The sequence below is a fragment of the Bubalus bubalis genome, chromosome X, assembly GCF_019923935.1.
Source record: "Bubalus bubalis isolate 160015118507 breed Murrah chromosome X, NDDB_SH_1, whole genome shotgun sequence".
In the NCBI taxonomy this organism is placed as follows: Eukaryota; Metazoa; Chordata; class Mammalia; order Artiodactyla; family Bovidae; genus Bubalus; species Bubalus bubalis.
The window spans coordinates 4,377,008-4,401,211 of record NC_059181.1 but is presented as its reverse complement, the minus strand read 5'-3'; the positions used below and the strand labels follow the sequence as shown (position 1 = coordinate 4,401,211).

The following is a 24,204-nucleotide window of genomic DNA, read 5'->3' as shown; positions in this document are numbered from 1 at the left end:
GTAACTCGGTTCAATAATGGGGCTGTTCTTTTAAAGGCACACAAAAACCAGTCTCTTACTTCTTTTCACGGACCCAGGGCTTCCCAGGTGGCTCAGCAATAAAGAATCCGCCTGCAGCGCAGGAGACTTATGAGATGTGGGTTGGATCCCTGGGTGGGGAAGATCCCCTGGAGGAAGGTATGGCATACCCACTCTGAGAAATCCCATGGAGAGAGGAGCCTGGCGGACTACAGCCCATGGGGTTGCAAACAGTCAGACGTGACTGAGCAACTTAGCACATAGCATAGCACGGAACTGTAAACCAGTGAATTACTAAGGGGGAAAAATAATAAGTTCCTGTCGAGGTCACTGACTGGATGGAGTAGTGTATGCAGCTACTAAACCTGATACGACTCAATTTCAAAAAGGCCTCTGGGATTCATAAGTATAGTTTGTGGACATGAGTTTTCCTGCCCACGTGGTCAAGTTAAATTGTCAAATAAACGCTTTACCCTCTAATGAAAGGTCTAGAGAACATGTTTTGGGAGTCTCATGAATTTTAATGCAGGCTGAGGTGTCTCATTAAAGTTAAATTTATTAAACTTGTAAATGAGCTTGGTGCTTCATCCCCACTCGAGACACACATATGTGTTCCCTGGAGCCATGAATGTGACTTCTGTGGTGGTAATTGCAGGGGTTATCAACCAGGGGCTTCCCTGGTGGCTCAGCTGGTAAACACTCGGCCTGCAATGTGGGGGACCTGGGTTCAATCCCTGGATTGGGAAGATCCCCTGGAGAAGGGAAAGGCTACCCACTCCAGTATTCTGGCCTGGAGAATCCCATGGACTGTATAGTCCCTGGGTTCGCAAAGACTCAGACACGACTGAGCAACTTTCGGTTATCAATCAGTCTCCACTTCGCTAGTTAAGGCAAGTCGAGTGGTTTGTCAAGCATTGGACTGGCCGTTGTGTTACCCAATCCTCTGAACAAGTCAGAGAAGCAAAGATTAGTGGCCTTTGGGAACATAAGACCCAACTCTTTTCCTCCCTTTTACGTCATTCTGCCCTGACTCTTCCTGGAGGTGGTAAGGCCTTGCAGAACTCTCAGAAATGCGCCTTTGGTTATTCTGTTACTTTTTACAAAATGTCTGGAATAAAACAACAGTTTACAGAATGCAATACTTTACTTCCTTTAATCTGCTTGATTATACCTGTTCTAGGGCACCCCACTCCAGTACTCTTGCCTGGAAAATCCCATGGATGGAGGAGCCTGGAAGGCTGCAGTCCATGGGGTCGCTGAGGGTCAGACACGACTGAGCGACTTCACTTTCACGCATTGGAGAAAGAAATGGCAACCCACTCCAGTGTTCTTGCCTGGAGAATCCCAGGGACGGGGGAGCCTGGTGGGCTGCCATCTATGGGGTCACACAGAGTCGGACACGACTGGAGTGACTTAGCAGCAGCAGCAGGGCTTCCCTAGTGGCCCAATCAGTAAAGAATCTGTTTGCAATGCGGGAGACCTGCATTCGATCCCTGAGTTGGGAAGGTCCCTTAGAAGAGGGCATAGCAACCCACTCCAGTATTCTTGTCTGGAGAATCCCCATGGACAGAGGAGCCTGGTGGGCTACAGTCCATGGGGTTGCAGAGTCGGACACGACTGACCAACGAAGCACATACCTGTTCTAATTTTCAAGGGCCTGACTTCAGTTTGTCTGTTGTTTGCATAACAGTGCATCATCAGTTAATAATAAGTTCTTTCTCGGTCTGCCCGCTTTTCAGAATTCCAAATGCATTTTCCCAGGAAGTTCTGTTTGTTTGTGTTAGCCCCAGTACTTGAATCTTCCAAGAAGTGAATAGAAAACAGAGTTGGGCGAGGAATTCTTAGAGAAGGGCGCAGCTTGTGCACAATGAGGAAGTCTGGAGATGGTTGCAGGAATGCTGACAAGAACACCAGGGTTACTTTCTAGTGCTTTTCAAGTGTTTGCTGCTGTTGTCTTTTCAATCTTTGGAATTCGGCTTTTGTTGACACAGGTAACAATTATCTGTGAGCTAGGTAGTAATTTTGGCCCTCAGATGCTATTTAGACCCAGAGACAGAGGGGACTGAGATTATTTATGATCAAGGATAAGATTTTGAAGGAAGAAGATACAAGTGTTAAACACTCAGCTCCTGAACAGGAAGGATTTGCTTGTTGCTTAAATAACTGAAGTTGTTTAATGACTTGAGGAGCACAAGAGGCTCTCTTTAAGAGAGGGGAAAGTTGGTGGTCCAGAGTCCTGCAATCTGATAGGCGTCAGATCAGATCACATCAGTCGCTCAGTCGTGTCCGACTCTTTGCGACCCCATGAATCACAGCACGCCAGGCCTCCCTGTCCATCACCAACTCCCGGAGTTTACCCAAGCTCATGTCCATCGAGTCAGTGATGCCATCCAGCCATCTCATCCTCTGTCATCTCCTTCTCCTCCTGTCCCCAATCCCTCCCAGCATCAGAGTCTTTTCCAGTGAGTCAACTCCTCGCATGAGGTGGCCAAAGTACTGCAGTTTCAGCTTTAGCATCATTCCTTCCAAAGAAATCCCAGGGCTGATCTCCTTCAGAATGGACGGGTTGCATCTCCTTGCAGTCCAAGGGACTCTCAAGAGTCTTCTCCAACACCACAGTCCAAAAGCATCAATTCTTCGGTGCTCAGTCTTCTTCACAGTCCAACTCTCAAATCCATACATGACCACAGGAAAAACCATAGCCTTGACTAGACGGACCTTTGTTGGCAAAGTAATGTCTCTGCTTTTGAATATGCTATCTAGGTTGGTCATAACTTTCCTTCCAAGGAGTAAGCGTCTTTTAATTTCATGGCTGCAGTCACCATCTGCAGTGATTTTGGAGCCCAGAAAAATAAAGTCTGACACTGTTTCCACTGTTTCCCCATCTATTTCCCATAAAGTGGTGGGACCGGATGCCATGATCTTTGTTTTCTGAATGTTGAGCTTCAAGCCAACTTTTTCACTCTTCACTTTCACTTTCATCAAGAGGCTTTTGAGTTCCTCTTCACTTTCTGCCATAAGGGTGGTGTCATCTGCATATCTGAGGTTGTTGATATTTCTCCCGGCAGTCTTGATTCCAGCTTGTGTTTCTTCCAGTCCAGCGTTTCTCATGATGTCCTCTGCATATAAGTTAAATAAACAGGGTGTAGGACCATGTAAGAGAGCAACGTTAAAAAAGGAAAAAGGCACACAGGAAATGAGCTTGAATGGAAACTTTTTCTGTCCTAACACATCCAAAATATTGTTACTCAACACATAATCAATTAAAAAAAAATCATTGAGATAGTTTACCTTCATTTTTGTTACCTAGCCTTTGAAATCTGTGTGTATTGGACACTCAGAACGCATCTCCACACAAACTAGCTAGGTTTTCAGGCTTCACTGGCCATGTTTGGCCAGGGCCTCCCTTGTTGGATGACCCAGGTGCAGGGTTTTAGGAAGCAATTCATTGATGATTGCTGTTGATAACAGGGCCAGGTGGAGGGTGGACGTTAAACATATTGAGAATTAGGAATTCTGCGGAGGTGTAAGATGTGATATACATAAAATGTTCTTTCTAGGAGTCTGATGCAGTAATTATAATCCTTAAAATTTCAGCCTTAGGAAAATAACTTATTTTCAAATTCTTAAAAAAAAAATCAGAAAAATAATAATGTGATAGATGGGTGAGAGAAAATATTATTTGCAGTGTTGATTATAACTGACCATGTCTCCATAAACATGCAGATATTGCAGGACTTTTTATTTATTTATTTTTAATCCCACAACATGTGAGATCCTTGGCTCAGTGGTAAAGAACCTGCCTGCCAGTAGAGGAGATGTAGAAGACACAGGTTCAGTCCCTGAGTTAGAAAGATTCCCCTGGAGGAGGAAATGGCAACCCGCTCCAGTATTCTGGGGAATCCCTTGGACAGAGGAGCCTGGCGGGCTATGGTCCATGGGGGCACAAAGAGTTGGTCAAAACTGAGCACCACATGTGGGATCCTAGATTCTCAACCAGGGACTGAACCTGCACACCCCCATTGGAAATGCCGCTCTTAACCACTGGACCACCGGCAAAGTCCCAAGATTGCCGGATTTTAAGGGGTGACACCTGACTTCTAATTCACCGTCACGTAGAGGAGCGGATGGCGTGTTGTGTACCTGTTTGCACACCCATAGCTTTGTCCCAAGAGAAGGCAATGGCACCCCACTCCAGTACTCTTGCCTGGAAAATCCCATGGACGGAAGAGCCTGGTGGGCTGCAGTCCATGGGGTCGCGAAGAGTCGGGCACGACTGAGCGACTTCACTTTCACTTTTCACTTTCATGCCTTGGAGAAGGAAATGGCAACCCACTCCAGTGTTCTTGCCTGGAGAATCCTGGGGACAGAGGAGCCTAGCGGGCTGCCGTCTATGGGGTCGCACAGAGTCGGACACCACTGAAGCGACTTAGCAGCAGTAGCAGCAGCAGCTTTGTCCCTGCCCAGTAATGGTCCTTGAGATGGTGTAGGAGGGCCCGGTTCTCCTTCTGAGTGCCTCTGGGTGAAGGCAGGGCCTCTGGAGCTCAGCAGCTCACAGCTGTGCCCACACGGGGTCAGAGTCGCCTGTTACCCGTCGTCCTTTGGTTCACGTGCCCTGTGCAGATTGTCTAGACCCCGGCACCTCCACAGCTGCTGGCAAACAGCCTCCTTAGATGGCTTTAGCACTCTCGTAGGCTACTTCCCTGGGGGCTCTGAAGGTCAAGAATCTGCCTGCAGTGCAGGAGACGTGGGTTCCATCCCTGGGTCGGGAAGATCCCCCGGAGAAGGGCATGGCAACCCACTCCAGTATTTTTCCCCTGGAGAATCCCAGGGACAGAGGAGCCTGGCGGGCTACAGTCCATGGGGTCGCCAAGAGTCGGACACGACTGAGCGACCAAGGGGCAGGCGAAGGTACCAGTGGACCGTGTTGCTTGTCCGAGAAAATCCATCGGGAATAAGAAAGGACTCGAGAGGGGACCAAGGTGGGGAAACTCAGGCCTGTCAAGCTGTGCTTCCTAACAGTCCCAAACCTCGTCAGCCTTCAGTGTGTGCCTGCCATTAGCAGTTCCTATCCACCACAGCGGCTCCTGTTTCTAGAATAACTGGGAAGAGGGTGAGATCAAAATTGCAGAATTCTGCAGGTCGACAGGAGTTTGGTCCAGCTGGCAAGACAGCTAAAATTCTCAGTGGGTTTCTGCCAATGCAGGTGCAGAGCATCCTTGCCTTGCTTTCTGCTAGCTTCCTTATCCTCCTCGTGGTGTGCTTTCCTCTGGAATCTCAGCAGTGAAAACAAGCTACGATCTCAGGAGAAGAGTCATCATTTTTTCTCTCAATCTGTTTTTCCCTCCTTCTCCTTGGAAAAAGCTATGTGTTGGGGATTCTTTGGTCCCTTTTTTCTTTATGATGATTCTCTCTTTTCTCTGTTTCAGCTTCTTTTTTTTTCTTCCTTTCATTTTGTAAGGTGCTATAATTTATCAGTTACGCCATGTCATTCTTCAGGGGTAGACCGAGATTTAATGTAACAGAAAAGAGCAAGGGAAATAATGCCCCCAAGAAACGTCTGCCGAGAGCCGTCATTACACAGAGTTGCCCAAGTGACTTTTTAAACCTGTGCTTGCAGTGTTTGAAAAGTGACAGATACATAGCCTGAGGTCAGAAGGTGCCATGGTGTCTGCATTACATTCAAAAATAAAGATCTCACCATCAGCTGTACATGAATACTGGCTTCCCAGGTGGCGCTAATGGTAGAGAACACGCCTGCCAGTGCAGGAGACAGAAGAGACACAGGTTCGATCCCTGGGTCGGGAAGATCTCCTGGAGGAGGGCATGGCAACCCACTCCTGTATTCTGTCCTGCAGAATCCCATGGACAGAGGAGCCTGGAGGGCTGTCGTAGACTTGTAAAGACTCGAACACAGCTGAAGCGATGTAGCACGCACAGGGTATTAAAAGCTTCCTAGAATTGAGTTGAAATGGGGGGGAGGGCAGTGCCGGTGTTACAGAACACATTTCTGTGGTTTAAAATGGCCTTCTGGGTGTCTGAGGAGGATCTTCTTGAACACATAATGATCGTGACAGCCTCACATTTCTGTTTCTTGAGCAGAAATGCTGAAGAAGTGTTCTCCCACTTTTGGTCTTTGCAGAGGTGGACGACCATCCCAGCAGCTCTCAGGTTACCTTCTGAGTGTTGGTCAGATCCATCCCCGTTTTCCTTTAGGGTCTGGCTCCCTCACGCCCTTTGCTGTGATGCGTGCGGTCAGTAGCTTAGCTTCTGTGCACAGAGTACCTGTGCAGATGGGGGCCCGTGCCTGCGCTGAGGGCAGTCTGCTCCGTGCCCTGGCCTGGCAGGCAGCTCCATCGGCCTGCCTCCTGCCCCTGGGCCGGGCAGTCGATGGCCCTTAACTCGCCTCTTGAGGCCTGGAGGCCAGGAATGGATCTAGAGGCACACTAGAGTCTGCTCGACGCCCGCTAGCCTGTCCAGGCTACGTGAGATGCGGACCCGTGATCACAGCTTGCATGTGTGTGTGTGCTCAGTTGGTTCAGTCGTGCTCGACTCTTTGCGACCCCATGGACTGTAGCCCCCCAGGCTCCTCTGTCCATGGAATTCTACGGGCAAAAATACTGGAGTGGGTTACCATTTCCTCCTCTAGGGGATCTTCCGGACCCAGGGATCGAACCCATGTCTCTCAGGTCTCCTGCTTTGGCAGGTGGCTTAAAAATCCATAAAGGACTATTTGGGAGGATGGGCTCTGGGTAGGTTGGTTTGCATATGAAAGGCACCCTCGTTTACATACAAAAGACAGCTTCTTACCATCTCTGGGAATTAACTAGCCTTGGGAGGGGCAGTCTCTTCCCCTGGGTCAGCTTGTCAGAGTATCAGAAGTACTTCCCTGTCCTCCTCCATCCCCTTCCTTGTCTTTTTCCCACTTGGAGCTGGGCCCAGGGATCTCTGAAGACATTAGGGCACCAAATTTTCTTTGGGGGGAATCTTTTTTTTTTAATTTATGTTTATTTGGAGGATAATCACTTTACAATGTTGTGTTTGTTTCTGCCATACATCAGTATGAATCAGCCGTCAGTTCAGTTCAGTCGTTCAGTCCTGTCCGACTCTTTGCGAACCCATGGACCGCAGCGCGCCAGGCCTCCCTGTCCATCACCAACTCCCAGAGTTCACTGAAATTCATGTCCATGGAGTTGGTGACACCATCCAACCATCTCATCCTCTGTCGTCCCCTTCTCCTCCTGCCCCCAATCCCTCCCAGCATCAGGGTCTTTTCCAAGGAGTCAGCTCTTTACATCAGGTGGCAAAAGGATTGGAGCCTCAGATTGAGCGATATATATACATACATCCCCTCCCTCTTGAGCCTCCCTCGCACCCCATCCCGCCCTCTGGGTCATCACAGAGCGCTAAGCTGAGCTCCCTGCTCTGTAGAGCTGCTTGCCACTATTTTACGCCTGATAGTGTATATATGTCCGTGCTGCTCTCTTCATTCGCCCCGCTTCCTCCCTCTCACGCTGCTCCACAGGTCTGTTCTCTGCTGCGCATCTCTATTCCTGCCCTGCAAATAGGCTTGTCAGTACAGTTTTTCTAGATTCCCTAGTTATACGTTAATATAGAATATTTGTTTTTCTCACTTACTTCACCCTGTATGACAGGCTCTCGGTTCACCCATATCACCACAAATGACTCAGCTTTGTTTCTTTTTATGGCTAAGTAGTATTTGATTGTTGGAGAAGGCTATGGCACCCCACTCCAGTGCTCTTGCCTGGAAAATCCCATGGACGGAGGAGCCTGGTAGGCTGCAGTTCATGGGGTCGCTAGAGTCAGACACGACTGAGTGACTTCACTTTCACTTTTCACTTTCATGCATTGGAGAAGGAAATGGCAACCCACTCCAGTGTTCTTGCCTGGAGAGTCCCAGGGACAGGGGAGCCTGGTGGGCTGCCGTCTATGGGGTCGCAAAGTCGGATACGACTGAAGCAACTTAGCAGCAGCAGCAGCAGCAGTATTTGATTGTGTGTGTGTGTGGGTGTGTGTGTGTGGGTGTGTGTGTGAGACGTCTTCTTTATCCGTTCACGTGTCAGTGAACATCTAGGTGGCTTCCATGTCCTAGCTGCTGTAAAAAGTGCTGCAGTGAACTCTCAGGTACCACGCATCTTTGAATTACGGTTTTCTCAGAGGTATAGGCTCAGTACTGGGCTTGCTGGGTCATACGGTAGTTTTTATTCCTAGCTGTTTAAGGAGTCTGTACTGTTTTCCATACTGGTTGTATCAATCTTTATTCCCATCTTTTGGTGGAATCTTGAACAGCAGCTGGTATTTAGTTAAGAGGTCACATTAAAAAAAAAGAGAGAAGTTCCTACGTGTCCTCCTGAAGTAGCCACTCACCGGTACCTGCAGCTCCCAAGGTGCGCCCGTCAGACCTGGTGACAGCCGTGTCCCTCGGGAACCCGGCAGCCCTGGGCCCACGCCTCTGCAGACGTCTGCCACTGCAGGCCTGGCGTGTTCTCATCCATCACTGCTGAGGCTGGAGCTCGAGCTGGACTGAAGAATGACATGGATTTAAAAGCAGTTCTGGCAGTGCTGGGCCAGTGCTGTCCTTGGCGTGAGGGCCCTGTGGCTGCATTTTCACAGGTCCACAGGGTTCTCTGTCCATGTTCACCACGGTTTCATAGTCTTGGAAACCTTTCTGCTCCTGCTTTAAGAAAAGGGGATCACGTGGTTATCGAAGAAACGTTTTGTGCCCGCAAGGTGTTACTTGGTGTTTTCTTCCAGCTGCAAACAGTTGATTTCATTTGGTCCCTGGTACATACCAATTTCTTCTCTGCGTCTGTTATTTCCCTTTTTTATCTTAGAAGCATTTCCTTTGTTTACACTGACAGCGTGTGTTTTTTGCCTGATAACTGAATAATCAAGGCCAACTCTGAGTCCAGCTGAGATAACTGTCTTTTGCCATCACGTACTTTGAGTTTGGCACCGACAGCTGGATGAGCATGCGTTAGCTTTGAAAGTGGTATGTGGAGGTGACTGGCTTTGCAGAGGGGGAGTTCTGGTCGAATTTGAGATGTGTTTGGAGAAACCATCGAGCTGCCTGGAGAACCCAGAGAAAACCGAGCCCGCTGTTTGCTACTGGGTCGTTTCAGCAAGAATCTCAGTGGGTGGCCTTGGGCCAACTTGGAATGCCTGCCAGGCAACCGTCACTGGTACAGGCTCAATGGGACATCCTTACTGGGCTTCCCAGGGGGCGCTGGTGGTAGAGAACCCACCTGCCAATGCAGGAGATGCGATAGGTGCAGGTTCCATCCCTGGGTTGGGAAGATCCGCTGGAGAAGAAAGTGTTAACCCACTCTAGTATCTGTGCCTGGAGAATGCCATGGACACAGGAGCGTGGCGGGCTACAGTCCATGGGGTCACAGAGAGTCGGACACGACTGAGTGACTGAGCATGCACGCATCCACCGCAGAGACCACATAGCTGACCCCTCGTGTTCTAGCCTTTGTCTCACTCCGAGGGTTGATGGAGGGTCCCAGTCAGGCCCACCTGTGCTCACTGAACATGTTAGCTGTCACCTGGAGAAAGCCTGCTTCCTCACTTCACCCTGGTACCCGCTCTCCCTGCCAACTTGGTGCCATTCCCCGTCCTCAGGCGTTCTCCCGCAGCAGAGCCCGCCCCCACCTTGGGGTCTCGGGCATGTCTCAGACGGGGCGGGACCCTCCTGGGCCTTCAGAGGCTCGTCAAGATACAAGAACAGTCAGGTCCAAGACAGCCTGCTAGCCGACACAAGGCCTTCAGTGTGCTGTTTTTTGTTGTTGTTATTGCTGTTGTTGTTTTTTAAATTAATTTTATTTTTGGCTGTGCTGGGTCTTCATTGCTGTGAGGGCTGTTCTCTATCTGTGACAGGCGGGGGATGTTATCTAGTTGTGACAGTGTGCCAGGCGAAGCTGTTCTCTAGCTGTGACAGGCGAAGCTGTTCTCTAGCTGTGACAGGCGGGGCTCTTCTCTGGCTGTGACAGGCGGGGCTGTTCTCTAGTTGTGACAAGCAGACCTGTTCTCTGTTTTGACAGGCAGGGGCTGTTCTCTGGCTGTGACAGCTGGGGGCTATTCTCTTGTTGCAACAGTTGGGGCTGTTCTCTGGTTGTGACAGGAGGGGCTGTTCTCTGGTTGTGACAGGAGGGGCTATTCTCTGACTGTGACAAGTGGGACTTTCTCTGGTTGTGACAAGCACGGTATATTCTCTAGCTGTGACAGGCGGGGCTCTTCTCTGGCTGTGACAGGTGGGGCTGTTCTCTAGCTGTGACAGGCAGGGCTCTTCTCTGACTGTGACAAGTGGGACTTTCTCTAGCTGTGACACGCAGACTGTTCTCTAGCTGTGACAGGCGGGGGATATTATCTAGTTGTGACAGTGTGACAGGTGAGGCTGTTCTCTAGCTGTGCCAGGCGGGGCTGTTCTCTAGCTGTGCCAGGCGGGGGCTCTTCTCTGGTTGTGACAGGCGGGGCTGTTCTCTAGTTGTGACAAGCAGACCTGTTCTCTATTTTGACAGGCAGGGGCTGTTCTCTGGCTGTGACAGGTGGGGGCTATTCTCTTGTTGCAACAGTTGGGGCTGTTCTCTGGTTGTGACAGGAGGGGCTGTTCTCTGGTTGTGACAGGAGGGGCTATTCTCTGACTGTGACAAGTGGGACTTTCTCTGGTTGTGACAAGCATGGTATGTTCTCTAGCTGTGACAGGCGGGGCTCTTCTCTGGCTGTGACAGGCGGGGCTGTTCTCTAGTTGCGGTGTTTGTGCTTCTCTTCACATTGCTTTCTCTTGTTGCAGAGCATGGGATCTGGGACAGGTGGACTCAGTAGCTGTGGCTCCCAGGCTCAGCTATTACACAGCATGTGGGAATCCGGGTCCAGGGATCAAACCCATGTGCCCTGCATTGCATGCTGGCCTCTCTTCCGCTGGACCACCTGGGAAACCCTTGTACAGTGTTTAATGTGACTTTGCAAAAGAGATTTAGTGTCTGAATATGATACAGCCCTTCTTCATAGCATTCGTGTTTGTTATTAGATCAGGTAAAGGCACGTCCGCCCTTGGTGAGCAGATGGCACGCGTGTGAACTTAACAGCTTCGTATAACCGCACCTGTGATACTGAATAACCAGTGCAGGGTACCTGTCTTGGCGTTTATAATATCATATTGAGCATTGGGCTGGAGAGAGAGTCAGGCCCTGAACTGGAGGTGTCCTTTTCACACCGGCGTCTTCCTCGGTGCCCAGGCTTGGGGTGAGTGTGCAGGACTCTGCAGGCATCAGCTGTCCTTCCCATCCGGGAGGGAGGTGGTCTTCCTGTTCAGACTGATGCCCCCACATGGGCTGGCCCTGGCCATTCCTTCCTCAAGGGACTGAAAGTTTGCCTTTTCTTCGGAATGTCACTAGCTCCTCTTCTCCCGCTGCTTCTAATTCTTCTGTTGTTTAGTCGCTCAGTCGTGTCTGACTCTGCCACCCCATGGACTGCAGCCTGCCAGGCTCCTCTGTCCATGGGATTCTCCAGGCAAGAGTCCTGCAGTGGGTTGCCATTCCCTTCTCCCGGGGATCTTCGCACCCCAGGGATTGAACCTGCGTCTCCTGCACTGGCAGGCTGATTCTTTCCCACGGAACCACCAGGGAAGCCCAGTGCTTTAGTACCTGAGCACAGCTTGTTCTAGATTATCACTGAAACACAACTTCCCTGCTGTCCAGGCTCCATCCTGCCTGCAAGCTTTCCACCCACAACCCAGGAACGTCGTCAGGATGAAGGGCGCAGTGACTTTCGAGTGGCCGGCTTGCTGTTGTTCAGTCGCTCAGCCGTGCCCGACTGCGAGCCCACGGACTGCAGCACGGGCTTCCCTGTCCATCACAACGTCCCAGAGTTTGCTCAGACTCACATCCATTGAGTCCATGTGTGGCTGGCGTCTCTTCTTGTGTTTCCAGAACTTTGGGCTTCATGAGCCGCTGCCACCCCGCTGTGTCCTGCGCGTCTCATCTGTCTGTCCTCCTCTGTCCATGTTCAGGGCCCTGGCCTTGGCCGTGGACCTCTTCCCCGCGATCTCTCACGGGCGCGTGGCTTCGAGGAGCCTTCTGCTCTATCGTCTCTGGGTCCCTGTGCGCACCCTCGCCTCCCATTTAGCTCCGTGCACACTTCCCAGTGCCCACGGGCACTCCACCCAGAGGCCACCCCCAAGACCCAGGTTTCAAGCCGAGGCCAGACCAGTCTGCCATGCTACGCTCTCCATGAGCCACTTGTGGCCTTTCTGTCTTCTGACCCTCCGCTGTCTCTTCCCAACATCAAGTCCTTCCTGCTGGCTGAAGATTCACGGCCACGCTGGTGTCTTCGGGCCCCCTGTCTCCTTCCTTGGGTGATAGTGTTTCTCGGGAGTCTTCCCTGCGGACCCTGCCCGCCTCAGCTGGTCCCCTGGCAGGGAGCCAGGCACCCTGTTCCTGCCCATCTTCCTGCATTTCCCGGCTCCACGGACCTCACCTCGGGGACAGAGCCTGACCGGCGTTGCCTCTGCAAGAGAAGAGACGCAGCTATTTAGACCCTCGGGTGCCCGGGGCGGGTGTGCCCCTCGCAGACACGCTGGTGACAGCAGGTGAGTGGCGGTGCTCACGTGGGGGAGGCAGCATACAGTGCCCGCTGCCCGGCACGCACAGGTGAAGGACGCTTGGCCGAGAGGACCCACCCCAGCTAGCGTTTTTCCCCCAAGTGCCCCTGCTTTGCCTGCTCAGAGGAGTCTGCACAGAAGCGGGCCCCTGAATACTCTCCGGGAGGAAGGCATCCGGGCCTGTAAAAATAGCCCTCGACTCTACCTGTCGCGGTACATTTGACTTGCCCTCCCGTGTGCTTGCTTTGTGCGTGCGTGCGTGTGCGTGTGTGTGTGTGTGGTTATGACACAAACATGTAAGTGATCTCCGAGTCGGCCAGGTGCAGCCGGATGAGCATGTTCCTCCCCAGAAGCCCGAGCCGTATCGCAGCCCTCGTCTCGGTCAGCCAGGCTGAGAGCAGCCTGATGCAAAGTCTGACACTGAGTGATTTCGGGCCAGTCCCCCCCGAGGAGGAAATGTGATCTGCGGCCGACCCGCCCAGTTGGGGAGCCTGCTTGCAGACAGGGTTTTTGGTTCAGAGGGCATTTAAGGTCAGCGTGACAGCAGGGATTCGCCAGGGCGGTCGAGGGGAGAGACGGTCAGGGCCTCGCCTCGCTTCTTGAGCCTCACGGTTTTCTAGAGGTCCTGAGGCCAGTTCAGGGAAGGACAATCTGCTCAGCTAACCCAGTTTTCCTGGGAGCTGTGGGCAGGAAGCGAGTCGCAGTTCAGCATGCCTCTCAGGACACTGGATTCGTCCTGAGCAGGCCCACAGGAGGGCTTCCGTGGTGGATCAGTTGGTAAGGAATCTGCCTGCAAAGCAGGAGACTCGGGTTCCATCCCTGGGTTGGGAAGATCCCCTATAGAAGGGAAAGGCTACCCACGCCAGCATCCTTGCCTGGAGAATCCCTTGGACGGAGGAGCCTGATGGGCGACAGTCCATGGGGTCGCAGAGTCAGACACGACTTGGGCGACTGAGCACACCGCCCGGAGCTGTGGGAGCCGGCTGGGTGGCAGGAAGGGGGGCCCCCCGTGCGAATCTGCACGTGCCGAGGGTGGGAAACAGCCGTGGCCCCAGTGCAAGGTGAGCGCAGAGGCCTCAGGAAGGGCACCCGGGGTGCTGTCTGCCTCGCACCAGCCCCAGGAACATAGACCTCACCTCCCGCCTATCGCCCGGCCCCACAGTCTCGGGGTGCCACACAGGGCAGTGACCTCAGTGGGGGTGACCGAGCCCGCGAGGCTGAGACCTGCCTAGGGGCTGTCACCACCGTCCAGGAGAATGAGGCAACGCACACGCACGCTTGTTACTCCCCAGGGATCCCCGCGGGCCCTGCTGTCTCATCCAGCGGGTTCCTGACCTCTGCTCGCGTCATCCTGCCTTGGCGTGCACACTGGCGTGTTCAGGAAGGGCCTCGAATAATCCAGGCGCCCAGCTCTTGGATAACCCGAGCGTGTTTTCCCCAGGTGTGATCGTCACAGGCAGAAGCTAGATGCCCAGCCTCTTGTTCAGCAAACCCGCCCTGCACCTGCCCGGCTGTCTTCTGTCCGCCCCCGCCCGCCCGCCTCCTCCTGATTGCGGGGAGCTCGGTCCTGGGAGTGCGAGGGCATTCCTCTGCCTTGGGCAGCAGCGCTCCACTCCGGTGCCCGCGGGTCCCCCTTGTCACCCCCTACCTCACTCCCACACGCACACGGGCGGCGTGTCACGGGGCTGTCTCGTTACTGAGGAGGCTGGCTGCTTGTGTGTCCAGTTGGCTCCTGGACACTGGGTTTTAACGTGTTTCCTAGTAGCTCAGTTGGTAAAGAATCCGCCTGGAATGCATGAAAGCCCAGTTTGATTCCTGGGTCGGGAAGATCCCCTGGAGAAGGGATAGGCTAACCACTCCAGTATTCTTGGGCTTCCCTGGTAGCTCAGCTGGTAAAGAGTCCGCCTGGAATTGCGAGAGACGTGGGTTTGATTCCTGGGCTGGGAAGATCCCCTGGAGAAGGGAAAGGCTACCCACTGCCGTGTTCTGACCTGGAGACTTCCATGGACTGTGTAGTCCACGGGTTCAGATAGGGAGGCTCTAGAGAGAGGGGATGCATGTATGCCCATGGGTGGTTCACGCTGTTGTCGGCGGAAACTAACACACTACTGTAAAGCAGTTCTATTCCAATTAAAAAAGCATTATCAACTCTTAAAGTTTCACAATCATACTTGTCCCTTAAACACTTCTGCTTATTCTGTTAATACATCTGGTAGACATTAACCATCACTATTAAGAGAACAGGATGATATTTGACTCTGCTTACACGGTTTTTTTTTTTTTTTTTATCAACATAAACACCCTGATGCTTGTGACCCTCTGTTTATCTGAGGTCTTCTTGAAAATTTTTTCTTTATCTGTCATTTTTGCTCCCGTGGTTCTTCACGGCATTCACTGCCGTGGGCTTCTCTCTAGTTGTGGTCGGAGGGCTTCTCCTCGCGGGAGCTTCTCCTCGCGGCGGCTTCTCTCGGTGCGGAGCAGAGCCTGTAGGTGAGCAGGCTTCAGTAGTTGCAGTGGACTCGGTAAGTTGCCCTCAGCATGTGGGGTCTTCCCAGACCAGGGCTCGAACCCTGTCCCCTGCATTGGCGGGCAGATTCTTTACCTCCGTACCCCTCAGGGAGTCCCAAACACTTCACTTGTGCTAGTTCGGTTCACAGCTCTGATAGATGTTAACCGTCACTGTTAAGAGGCCACGGTAGAGTGGCTGTTTGCCTGTTTTTTAATCCACTTAAATACCTTTCTGCCTGTGAAGCTTTGTTATAGCGCGTTTTATTTCCTGGTTCAGTACTTCCCTTTTCTGAATTAACACACAAAGCCTTTCTGAATAGCCAATGGTCACTTTAAGGCCTAATCCATGAGGTCTATAAGACAGATGAGCATCAAGTTCACTAGACTTTTCCAGTAGAGTTCCAATAATGTCTTTGTGGAAATTATTTGACTGTGTGCGGTCTTAGTTGTGATGTGGTGGAGTCTTTAGTTGAAGCCCGTGGGATCTTAGTTCCCCAGCCAGGGATCAAAGCCGGGCCCCCTGCTTTGGGAGCACAGAGTCTTAGGCACTGGACAACGAGGGAAGACCCTTGATAATATTGTCTTGAAAGGGCAGGTGAAAATTAGTAATCTCAGTGTGTATTTCAAAGTTTATATATAGCATTGTTGCCCCAATAGGCCAAATTCCATTAAAGAGTACATATAACACAATGACAAATAACTTGCAAAAACTTACTCCCCTTTTACATGTCTGTGAATGTTTTGGGAGTCCAGAGGTGCCTGCCTGTTCATTATGGAAACCATTTTTCCCCCCAGCTGATTAGATTTTTCCATTTCTTGGCATATGTGAATGTTTCCCACCTAAATCCCATAATCTTTGAACCTGACGAGAATTCGCATTTGTTCAGTAGGTTTCCCAGGTCCGTGCAGGTCCCGGGGGCAGGGCCGTGAAAACGATATGTGAATGGCTGAAGGATTTTTTGCATGTCCTGGGTCTGACTTGCAGTAACACGGGCGTAAGGCTGTATACACATGGGAGTCAGAAAATGAGCGTTAATTGTGCGTCTGAGGAGCCTCTGCCTGTCCCTAGAGGACACTTCTGGGTCCTCAGAGTTGCAGACTGAAAGGCCCTGGCGTTTGCGAACAGGGTGGGCACTTGTGTCTCCTCGTCTCTCAGAGCCCCTGAGATGAGGGGACTAGGACAGGTGAGTTTCTACCTGTGCCGACCGAGCTCCGCCTCCTGTGGCCACAAAAGGTGCGCTCTGCTTGGGAAGGGAAAGGACGCCTGACTGCTTTTTCATCTTTGCAGAAATGCCGGGGTAGAGGTAAATGAAGTCTGAGATGTGTGAACCACTGTCCATTGTGTGAGCAGATGTTCTTTAAAAGAATATTGACTTGTATTTCCTGGGGTCCGTCTTTAGTCCCTTCCCGTAAAAAAACAAGACACAGAAGGATAGTTTTTAATCAGTTGCCCTTGCCTTTGATGAGGAGGGCATGGCAACCCTCTGCAGTGTTCTTGCCTGGAGAATGCCATGGAGAGAGGAGCCTGGCGGGCCACAGTCCACGGGGTCGCAGAGAGTCAGACACGATGGAGGTGACTTAGCACGCACGCCTCATACACACGCACACCTTGCCTTTGACAGAAATGCTGCGTGGGTGAAGATCAATAACTCAGAGTTGCGGGCTGATGTGTGCACCACCAAAATTCATATTTTGAAGCCCTAACCCCCTGGGCCTCAGAATTGGGCTGTACTTGGAGTCAAGGTCTTTAAAGAGGTAAGTAGGTAAAATAAGGCCATTAGGCTGGATCCTGACCCCTTAAGTGGAGAAGGGACTGGCAGCCTTCTCCAGTGCTCTTGCCTGGAGAATCCCATGGACAGAGGAGCCTGGTGGGCCACAGTCCATGGGGTTGCAGGAGTCAGACACGACTGAGCGACTCACACACACACTTTGACCCCTTAGGACTGGTCCTTATAAGAAAAGAAGAACAGCACAGACGCACACACGGGGACCACCACGGGCGGACACGGGAGGAGACGGCTGTCTGCACACCTGCGGGAGAGGCCTCAGCCTCGAGGAGCCAGCGCTCTCCACGCCTGGATCTCCAGTTTCCACCTCCAGGGCTGGGGGAGAGTAACTTCCTGTTGTTGAAGCCCCCCAGCGTGCGGTGTGTTGTCATGGCAGCTGCAGCGAGCGAATTCCCCCCGGAAATGTAGGGTGTCTGATGCCGGGAAGGGGTCAGGGAGCTGCATCGGCGTCGGACAGATCTCCCAGGCAGACTGCGGCCAGGGAGGCGCCCCATGGACGCCCAGAACTTGCTGTTGGTGGCTGAGACACCAGGATTACCGTGTGATTTCCCCCAGCCTTCCTCCTGTCATCGCTTTCCAGTTGAGTTCTCTGACAGTCTTCTACCCCACCCACACCAAAAAACAAGTAAACGGAAGTGCAAAAAGCAGCTAAAGAAATAACGCCAGTGACACAGTGGCTTGTGTGTCTTCAAAGGAGAAGAATTGCGTCCTTTTTTTACCTCTCTCCATCTCTTCCTAGATTCCACAGCGCTTTGCATTGTCCTAAATTAAAAGTGCTTTTGGTGCTGCATCCGTACCAATGCATACACCACGGGTGATACAGTCCATGGGGAATTCAATCCACTGTACCCACAGGAAGGATAAAAATGTCGGGGTAACAGGAGCAGCCACTGAAGGAACGTCTTGAAGTGGAAGCTGTTGATCTGGGTGGGAAAGGAGGGCTTTAAAAAACTGCACGTCTCTGGGTTTCAGGGTGAAGTGTTTCAAATGACTCCCGAGCTAGCAGGGGTTGATGGATAGACCCCACTCAACACATGAATTCAGGGCGACACCTTGAAAGAACTCCTGTTCGCTGTCAGTCTTTTATGCAGCTTCTTCAGACCCACTTTGGTGACAGCCTCCACATTCTTCTTCTTTTCTTTTTGGCTCCACCGGATCTTTGTTGTCGTGCACAGGCTTTCTCCACTTGTGGCGAGCAGGGGCTCCTCTAGTTGCGGTGTGCAGGCTTCACATTGTGGTAGCTCCTCTTACCGCAGAGCGTATCGGCTCCAGGACATGCGGCCTTCGGTAGTTCACAGCTACATGCCCAGTAGTGGTGGGTCCCAGGCCCTAGAGTGCAGGCTCAGGAGTTGTGGCTCTTGCTGTGTTTCTGCTCATCTGTCCCTTATGAGGGCCCTGGCATTGGATTTAGGGCTTCCCTCATCCAGGAGGACCTCATCCCAGACCCTTCACTTCATCGCATCTGCAAAGACTGGGATGTTTCCAGAGAAAAACCAATCTTGTGAGTTTCCAGAATGGCGTTCAGTTTTCCTCAAATGTCAGTTCATCCGGTGCTCGTCAGAATCCTCCAGGTGAGGGCAGTGATGAAGGTGAGGTTGCCTAGGAAGAGACGGAGGGTTGAGGCACGTGACTCAGGGCTGTGGTCCCTGAGGAGATATCCGTGACATGGCGAGTGATGGAGGTTTCCCCTTAAAACAGGGTGTCTTTCCCAGTATTACAGTTCATAACAGGCAGGAAGCAGAAACCACCCAGGTGTCCATGGATGGGTGGCTGAATGGATCAGTGGGTGGATGCGTGGATGGATTAGTGAATGGATGGGTGGGTGGATGCATGGATGGATGGATAGTGGGTAGTTGAATGGCTGAATGGATTAGTGGGTAGATGGTGGACAAGTGGGTGGATGGATGGATTAGTGGGTGGATGGATGGATGGCTGGTTAAGTGGGTGGGTGGGTGGATGGATGTATTGATGTATTGATAAGTGTATGGTTGAATGGATTAGTGGGTGGATGGGTGGATGGATGGATGGGTGGACAAGTGGGTGGATGGATGGATTAGTGGATTTTAGTTAGTGTGTATTAGTTGTCTGGGTCTGCTGTAACAAAATGCCACAAACTCACTGGTTTAAAAAACAACCCAGATGCCCTTTCTCGTGGTTGTTGGAGTCGGAAGTCCAAGACCAGTCTCCCTGGGCTGAAGTCAAGGGCTGGTTCCCTCTGTAGCAGGCTCCAGGGCAGAGTCTTGCTTTGCCAGCTTTTAGAGGCACCCTGCCTTCCTTCCTTGTCTTCAGGCCCTTCAGTGCTTCACCTCTAACCATCCTTTTTTATTACAGGCGTTTAGAGCCATCCACTTCCCTCCAAGCACTGCTTTTGTTCAATGCCACACCTGTTGGTGTGTTGCATTTGTATTTTACTTCCTCCCAGTTTATCTTATAAATCCCTTGTAATTTCACCTTTTCACCACTCACCATTTAGGTGTGTATTTGTTTAACTTCCACAAAGTTGTGAATTTCCCAGGCTCTCCTGTGAGTGATTTCTCATTCCGTTCCATTGTTGATCAGGGAAATACTTGGCATGGTTTTGATCCTTTGTGAATGTATTGAGCCTTGTTTAATGGCCTAGCTTATCGTCTTTCCTTGTGAGTGTGAGAAGAATACATTGTTTTGTCATGCTTGGGTGGAGTGTTTCCATAGTGTCATAAAATTCCGTTGGTTTATGGTAGTTAAGTAGTTACGTTGTATGCAGCAGTAGTTCTCTATAGTCTTCAGCTACAGAGTTTTACCTGTAGAGGTTTAAATCCAGTCTTGTGTTCCTTGTGAATTTTCAGTCCAGCTGTTCTGTCCATCATTGAAACTGTGTCGTTAAAGGTTTCCAGCTACTGTGGTTGACATCTGTTTCTTCCTCAGTTTGGTCAGTTTTTGTTTTAGGTGTTGTGACTTTGTTGTAAGTTTCTTACATGATTATAGTTGTCGCATCTTCTTCATTAAATTACCCCTTTGTCCTTATACAATGCTTCTATCGAGTTTTTGTTTGTTTGTTTCTAGTAGAAAGGTTTGTCTTAAGTCTGCTTTGTTTAATGTGCTCAGTGTGGCTTTCTTTGGTTACCTTGTGCATTTAATATCTTCATCCTCTTACTTTCAAGCTTTTTGCACCTTTCCTGGTAAAGTGTGTCTTGTAGACAGTATATAATTGGATCATGTGGTTTTTCATTTTTAATCCGTTCTGCCAGTCTTTACATTAATTTATATTTAACCTTTTACATATAATGCCATTATTGATAAAGGATTTACCTATATGGTTATCTTACTTGTTTTCTCTTTCTTTTTTGATCACACACCATCAATCTGTATTTATTAACTAGCATTCTGCTGTAGAGAAGACTTTCCTCTGTCCACATTTTCTATTGCAGGGTTAGTTCACTGGCAGTATTGTTTCAGGTGTACAGCATAGGGATTTGATAATTTTATAGACTGCACTCTATGTAAAGTTATAAAATGTTGTTATTGCCCATGCTGCACTTTACATTCTTGTAACTTATTTATTTTACTGCTACTAATGAACACCTCTCAGTCTCCTTCATCTATCTTGTGTCTCCCCCACCCCTCTCCCCTGGGGTAGAAATAGTTCTCTGAACTGTGTGTCTGTTTCTGCTTTATATTAGTTTGAAATATGACCCTTTGCAACAACATGGGTGGACGTAGAAGGTAAATCACAGAAAGACAAATCCTGTATGTTTCCATGTATCTGTGGAATACAAAAATGAAACAGATCTGTGTCTTTTCCTTTCCTTCCCCTTTCCTGCATTCCCCTTTACTCCATCGCTGGCTTCTTTTATGGTAACTAGGTATTTTCTTGTGTACATTTTAACGGTTTTATTTCTCTGACCTTTTTTTGTTTTTTAGTTATTTCCTTAGTGGTTGCTCTGTGTATTACAGTTACCAACTTATACCATCTAGTTTGCATTAATACCAGCGTAATTTAAATAGTATACAAAAACGTGGCTGCTGTGTATCTCCTTTCCTACCCTCCTTTGTTTGTGGTGTTATTGTCCTAAAGGTTCCATCTTTATACATGTTGTGTATTACATCTTTACATATGTTCTGTGCCCATCAGCAGAGATTTCTAATTATAATTTTATGCAGTTGTCTTTTAAATCAGATTAAAAAAATGATCCACAAACAAACAACGCATTTATCTTGTCTTTTAAGTCCCCCAAGGGCAAAAGCACCCTGATTATAAACCATCACTTCAAGGATGGAGGGGGGCGGGGGAAATTGTTATCACATCACCATCTATCAGCTCATTTTAAAGTAACTCTGCATAATTTAGAAAGATTGCCAAGGAAATAGTTGCATTGGTGATCGGGTAATGAATCAAATGTGTAAAACACACTGCATACTCAAGTGTTTGCAAATCTTGCTTGATCTTTTCCAAAACAAAAGATACAGTAAAAATTTACTATGATTCTTGGGTTAAATGCCACCTTCAGGTTAAAATTTTGGTCTGATAAGTTCTATTCAAGTATAGAAAATACTGTTGACTGAGCTTCACCGCCTCGATGGACCTGAGTTTGAGTAGACTCTGGGAGTTGGTGATGGACAGGGAGGCCTGGCGTGCTGCAGTCCATGGGGACGCGAGGAGTCGGACACGACTGAGCGACTTGACTGAAGTGAGCAGAGAAATAGATACAAAAACCGCAAGCTGAGTCTAGTAGTGCTCTCCTGGCCTTCTGAGGGGCCTTTCTGGAGAACCGCTGACTGTCAGTTCATGGCCTGTTGCTGTTCTTTGTGGGCTGCATGGTTGGGGGGTCACGTACTCTGAACATGTTCTTCCATTGTACCTTCTGAACATGCTTTGGTGTGTACGTTGGTGATCAGAGCCCACACCTGAGCCTGCCACGGGGGCCCAGTCCTTTTCAGCAGCCCCAAGTGTAAGGACGGCACCATTCCTGAGTCCTCCACCCTCGTGCCCAGCCGCTGTCCTTGGACCCGGTGTGGCCCCCTACGAAGTGACGTGCTGATGGGTTTTCTTCAACTTTATTATGGATTATGAGAGAAAAAAAGAAAATAATTCTTGACTCATACCCACATCTGTTAGAGGAGGTGGTTGATAGTTCCACTGAACCGTACTAAATGCTAATCAAAACTTTCAATTGAGAAAAGATCACTCGGTTAAATCATTACCAATCTTCATTTAAAAGTTGCGTTTATTGTTACTCCTTTGCAGTTGGAAACTGGCTAGCTTTCAGCCACAAGAAACAGTCCATCACACCCTGAAATACTTGTTCTTAAAGACTCTGAGAGCAAGCAAGCTCCTAATTTGAAGCAAATATTACCGGGACTCATCATTTCACGCTTGTTAACTACTCATTTAAGGTCTCTTACATTCCTAAACACAAGGAAGCTGCTGGCTCTTGCAGGCAAGCGCGTCTGTAAAGGTTAAACTGCACGGACTAGACACGCTTCTCCCGTCTCTTGCATGTGCGCAGAAGACTCTCGGAGCTGGCAGCCCCGGGAGGGAATGCCAGAGTGTCCCAGGCGAGGCCGTGAGCGCTGTCTGGTGGAGGCAGCCTCCGTGACTGTGCTCTTTTCTCTCTGCTCCCCAGAACTCCGGGCCCCTCTCTCTGCGGCGTCTGACACACCGTCGGCCACTACTCCAAGGTCTGGGAGGCCCTCCCTGAGCTCCCGGGGCCTTGGGGTCAGCAAAGGGCCACGTGCCATTGGGTCTCACTGGAGAAAAACTCTGATGTACATGCTGCCGTTTCAGTCACTCATTCTGCAAAGCTTCTTCTACCTTCCCAGCTGACTGTTCCCTTTTCTTTTGGTCAACAAACACCAGGGAGCTTTCCAGTTGCAGTCGCCGTTGCTGTTCAGTTAGTCGCTCAGTTGTGTCCGACTCTCTGCGACCCCACGGACTGCAGCATGCCAGGCTCCCTTGTCCTTCACCATCTCCCAGAGTTTGCTTAGACTCATGTCCACTGAGTCAGTGAAGCCATTCGGATGTAGAAGCTGGATTTAGAAAAGGCAGAGGAACCAGAGATCAAATCGCCAGCATCCATTGGGTCATAGAGAAAGCAAGAGAATTCCAGAAACACATCTACTTCTTGCTTCATTGAGTACATGAAAGCCTTTGACTGCAATCTCTGAGTTATGTATTTAAGCTTGCAAGGATGTTTGTGTCTCATATGTTGTTTCAGTGGGTCTCACGGAACAGGTGCCCAATACACCTCTGTGTATTTATTACCTGGTGGGGAGATGAACGTAGCTAGCTAGGGAGTGGGGTCCTACCAGCGAGTGGGAACATGCGAGGGTTGGCTTTTGGAGGGTCAGGTGGCTGCAAGGAGACATGGATTACGGGGTTGGGCACAGGGCATTCTGTGCCGGTACTGGGTCAGGCAGTTTGTTAACACATATTTGTGGAGCTAGTCTGATGTGCTGGGAACATGTGATAGAAACTTCTGTGAATGGATTCCCAATGGGTATTGCCTTTTTTTTTTTTTTAATGGAACATTTGGAACAAGGAACTCTTAACTTCTCAGATCATATGGCCCTTGCCATCAAAGGAGCCGTGTGTGAGCTGTGGTCGACAGGGAGAAAGCAGAACTTGTTACTGCCTCTTAACACACAGAGGATCGCTAATGGCCCTCCTCTTAATTCACAGAGGATCCCTAATCACCCTCCTGTTAACTCACAGAGGATCCCTAACCACCCTCCTGTGAACTCACAGAGGATCCCTAACCACCCTCCTGTGAACTCACAGAGAATCCCTAACTGCCTTCCTCTTAACTCACAGATGATTCTAATTGCCTTCCACTTAATTCATAGATGATCCCTAATCTCCCCCCTGTTAATTCCCAGATGATCCGTAACTGCCTTCCTCTTAACTCACAGATGCTCCCTTACCTTCTTCTTTTAACTCACAGAGGATCCCTAACTGCCTTCCTCTTAACTCACAGTTCAGTTCAGTCTCTCAGTCATGTCCCATTCTTTGTGACCCCCTGGACCGCAGCACGCCAGGCCTCCCTGTCCATCTGCAACTCCCAGAGCTTGCTCAAACTTATGTCTACCTAGTCGGTGATGCCATCCAACCATCTCATCCTCTGTCGTCCCCTTCTCCTCCTGCCCTCAATCTTTCCCAGCATCAGGGTCTTTTCCAGCGAGTCAGCTCTTCGCATCAGGTGGCCAAAATATTGGAGCTTCAGCCTCAGTCCTTTCAATGAGTATTCAGGACTGATTTCCTTTAGGATGGACTGGTGGGATCTCCTTGCTGTC

The 24,204-nt window shown here is 50.2% G+C and overlaps 1 protein-coding gene across 3 annotated transcripts in view; it reads left to right on the top strand.

Moving 5' to 3' along the window:
* The window catches only part of LOC102404822 (pseudouridine 5'-phosphatase), a 65,541-nt gene that overhangs the window by 1,722 nt on the left and 39,615 nt on the right, over positions 1–24,204 (top strand). The gene's annotated exons all lie outside the window — the stretch shown is intronic.